We start from the raw sequence: 5,149 nt of genomic DNA on the forward strand, positions 1-5,149 counted from the left end.
TTACTTCTACCAAGACTGCATCATAGGGATGTAGGTCAAAACTTTGAGAACCAGATAACAAAACGAAAAATTTATGTGTATATATAAATGTTTAGAATACATCTAGAGATAACCATCATTGCTCACGAGCTCATTTTCTCATCGTGTAACAGAATCATGCCTCCAAAGAAACATAACCAAACCTTCGGTAAAACACCAATCCTTCATATAGATTTGGCTACGTTTCAAGCTACAGTCACAGCAGCCGTAGAAGCTGTCATGGCTCACCTTAATGCTAACAACACAAATGTTAGTGGAAATGTAATCGAAAATCCCGATCGTAGTGATAACCAATTTCAACAAATACCTACTTGTAAAGACACTCCGGACATCAAACCTAATATTCTGAAACGAAAGTTCAAGAACGAGAAAGGGAGTTGTTCAACTCAAGGACCTACTGAAGGGCAACAATCTGGGGCAGTCAATACCCCCATCAGCCATGCTATCCCAACACCGACCACACTGTACTTAGGAAACCTCCCACACTGCAGCAAGTGCAACTACCATCATTATGGAGTCTGCTCAGAACTGTATTGCAAGAGGGACTGTCTAACAGAGAAGAATGATGGGGGTGCAGGAGAAGTTTGACCCCAGAGCATGGGGAGGCATCAAAGAACCCTACTATATTTTTGGTACGCTTCCAAACCCCAATAAATAATTATAATTATGATTACTCTCTCATTCTAACCAAATCACAACACTCATATAAAACTAGGAACCCTATCAGGTAAGCTATGATGGCTTAGTGTATACATTAGGGTCATTTATAATTAAGATTTGTAGACTTAGAGTGAGTGATTTCACCTCATTTCCTGTTCCTTGTTAGGTTGTGGATTTAGGGCAAGGTCACTCAGTCAACGGTCTTTCCAATCTTAATTATACATGACTTGTATACATCAAGCGATTATAGGGAGACCTAGTAGGGATCATTTCATGAAAGTTCATAATTTCAAATTATCAGAACCCTTGTATTGTAAGTACTCGCCAATTTTGAATCAAAAAGGGGTTCACAGCAATAATAACATAATAAAACCGAAAGCGCTGAAAACCTATATATAGGATAGTTCATCATCTTAGTAATCATTTCTTCCAGATCGACTTAATGTCTATTTCATCGAGAAGTACCGACATCATCATACGACATGGTTTGGCTTGGTCCTCACCATGAAAAACTTCCTATGCTGTGTAAAGGAACTTTTCCCTTAATCAACCGTCAAACGAAGTTCTTTCAATCTATAATGGAAAACCTATTACGAACCTTTGTATCATCTCTCGCTTCGAAACTTTAGAAGTGCCCATGTGAGGGGTACCATGCCCTTCTAGCATAATCAGTACATAGGAAACTTCAAGTGAAAAGTACCAAAGAAGTCTCAGAAGTCAGTAACCACCTGAAGTATCCCCAATAGATCTCATGAGGTTAATTTATCGCTGCTAAGTGTATACGCGAGAGTGGTATATAATTTAGACTCAACAAGATTTAGGATGTTTTATTCCGCCTTATCTCCTGTTCCTTGTCTGGTTGTGGACCTGGGGCAGAGTCACCCATCCGAACGTTTTGTCAAATCTAAATTATATATGATTTGTAAACACTAAGTGATGGTGGATGAGCCAAGTATGAGTCTTATCATGAACTTTAGAGCAAACTCCCGCAAGCTTACTACAACAACAACCGGAGATACATGAGTGGGAGTGGTAGCGGATTATAATGGGCTTCATAATCAAGTTACACAAGGCAAAAGGTGGACTTGATCCCATTTTGGGTGATCTTCGATAGATTAGCCAAGTCAGCACACTTCCTGCCATATTAAAGAAACTGGCAAAATAGAGAAGTTAACTTGAATGTGTATCCGAGAGATTAGTTAGACTGCACGGTGTTCTAATATCTGTTATCTCCATTAGAAATAGTAGAATAATCTCCCAGTTCATTCAGTCACTTTAGAAATATCTGGGAACTAAGCTAGACATAAGTATAGCCTACCATCCACAAACCGATAGACAGAATAAGAGAATGATTCAAGCATTTGAAGTCATGCTGAGAGAATATGTAATCAATTTGGTAAAGCATGGGAAACCCATTTACCAACTAGTCGAGTCCTTTAGCATGCTAGCATTTAAAGTTGCTCCATTAGAAACCTTCTATGGTCGCAAGTGCAGATCCTCTCTGCACTGGATTAAAGTAGGTGGCACGCAACTAGCTAGAGGTTCAATTTTCAGACAGCACCTTCGTTGGTCCGGAATTCATTCGAGTAACTACCGAGAAAAGAGTACGAATCAAGAAGCGAAAAAAACTCCCAGAGTCAATCAGAAAAGCTACACCAGCAATAAGAGAAAATCCTTGGAATTCCAGGTTGAGGACCACGCCTTGTAAAGGTCTCACCCGGAAGGACAGGATACGCTTCGAAAAGCATGGATTACTAAATCCAAGGTACTTAGGACCATTCGAGATTCTTGCTAGAATTGGTCCAGTCGCTTACAGGCCCCGACTACATCGAGAATTCAATAAAATACACCCTACCTTCCACACCATAAACTTGAAAAAGTATCTATCCGACGAGACTCTTGTTATCCCACCCGATTAGATCGAGGTAATCGAGAACCTCAACTTTGTGGAAAAATCCGTGGAAATCCTAGACAACAAATTCGTTAGGACTAATCAGATCCATATCCCGTTAATGAGAGTCCACTAAGATGCATAGCGAGGACATGATTTCACTTAAGAACGGGAGGATCAAATAGAACATGAGTACTCATACCTTTCACCTTCGTCCACGTATATTCCTTAGACTTAATTTCGGGACGAAAATCCGAACGAGAGTCTCCCATTTGAATTCCCTGAGTAAGCTCTCCTCTTCCATGTTGTTGGACCCTTTAACGGGGGGATGATGTCACAACTCCAAATTTTAGACCTAGCATGCTCTAAACCCTAACCAAGTGCTAGTGAGTATCACATTGCAATTCTTGTTGCATTTTAACATCTATAGCCTTAGGGCTTGTTAAAAGAATTAACAAATAGGTATGGATTGAAAACTTAAACTAAATTGGAGTGTTATAAATGAGCATAACTTGCAAGTCTAAGGGTTTAAAACATAAATAACCCCTATTAATTGAGTTCTCACCAAAAAATCAATGAATTAAATGGAGTTCACACCTAGAATTAACTCCAATTGGGAGTTCACGGCCAATAATTCTCTTCAAAAGAGTGTTCACGGTTGGAGAATTAATGCATTAAATGTAGTTTACGGCTAGACAATCAATTATCATTATTGTCCACGGTCCAAGAAGTAAACCCCAATGGAGTTCACGGTTGAATTAATGAGCAAAGGGAGTTCACGGTTTGTATTTGATTCTAAAATGGTGTTTACGGCCTAAGTGTAACCGTAAACCCTTTTAAATATTTCACGCCTTATCTAATTCAACTTTCCAATGAGATAACCTCCGTAAACTTTACACCACCTCATGAGTTTTCTTTCATATATAAGGCGCAAATGAAATTCATTTGCACATTCGGTAATGAAAACATCATCCAAACTCTCTCAAATAGCAAACCAATTTCTTTGAATCTTAAGATCAAACAGCTCCAGAAGATCGTTCTTCTTTCAAACAGATACAAGTTTAAGTAAGTATTATACATATTATTTAGTGTTTATGAAAACACTTATATTTATGTTATCATAATATTCACACACTATTGTGTGTTTTAAAATCATTAGGATCACGACAACTTTCCTGTATTATATCCCGAAGGTCATCGCTTTCGTCTCGACATTTATTCAAAACCGCACACAAGGTGAGTTCATACCCATATAACTTATCTTTTAAATGATTTTAAGACCTTTTAGGGGGGGATACAATTTGAACACAGTTTAATTGTGTTAATAATTGCATGTGATATCAATCACATAAAAGATTTCCTTATGCTTTTAAGGATTACCAAATACTTCCATAATGACTTAAAGTCATGTAAACTCTTTTTAAAGTCACATAAACTTTTTTTTAGAATACCGTTAAACTCTTTTAAATGTTTTTATAACTCTTTAAACTTATAATTGTCAAAATCATGTTCATATATGTATAAGTATAGAAATAAGACTTAAAGGGCTTAGGACTAATGAGTTGCCAGATTTCCTTTTCCTTGTTTGGATGTGGGCTTAAGGTGGGGTTATTTGTCCGAAGGCCATTTCCTTCTTAATTATTTATATTTCACATGTGGGAATATAAAAGGTTACTTCAGTCGGTATCATTACCTTTGTATCACACTGAGAAAAGGGGTAAACCCATGAGAGATCATGCTAATCAGATAGAATGTATAAATTATAATAGGTATAATTTATGAAACAAACGAGAAATCTATTTTCTAGATAAGTATACAAGCTTTAAACTACTTTGTCAAGAAAAGGATATAATTCGATCTTTACTCAAACTAAAATGTGATGGTACGTCCTCAGGACATAGCAATATACTTGCTATGTTACATTCTTGCAACCAGGGTCTCCTGGAGGGAGATTAGGCATTGTGTGTATAGATCTATATGAGATTGACAATCCCACATCCCGACTGCTAGCTACAGTCCGACAGACTAGCCATGGGGTGAAAAATGTCACATATTTAGTTTCAACACCAGAAGGTCGTCGTGTCTATTCTTGTCTATCAGCATGGTTACAACTTTATCAACAATGATTTCGTTGGATGATATTTAGGTGGATGAGCATCTGAATTACGTGAGCGGGCGATTGCTATTCTCGACGGGAAGTCTAAGACTCTACTTAATAAGGTAGTGAATCTGATGAAGGTGCAATGGCAGCACCAAAAGGGTTCTGAGTGGACATGGGAGCTGGAGGGCGAGATGAGGGAGAACTACCCAGACTTGTTTGCATCAGCGGACTTTGAGGACGGAGTCTAATTTAAGTGGGGAGAGTTTTAACATCCAATTTTAGGTTCTAATTCTTTTATCCCTTAATTTGATATTTTTGGTAAATATGGTCCATTGTACATTGGGCGTACATTTGGATATTCTTAGCATACGAGATTGCTTTGATCACGGAGGGTTAACCACGTACGTTCGATGTATGTGGTATATGTGGGGCATACGCATGTCTGGATCAAACCCTAA

Source organism: Lactuca saligna, chromosome 9 (assembly GCF_052625555.1).
Source record: "Lactuca saligna cultivar CGN05327 chromosome 9, ASM5262555v1, whole genome shotgun sequence".
In the NCBI taxonomy this organism is placed as follows: Eukaryota; Viridiplantae; Streptophyta; class Magnoliopsida; order Asterales; family Asteraceae; genus Lactuca; species Lactuca saligna.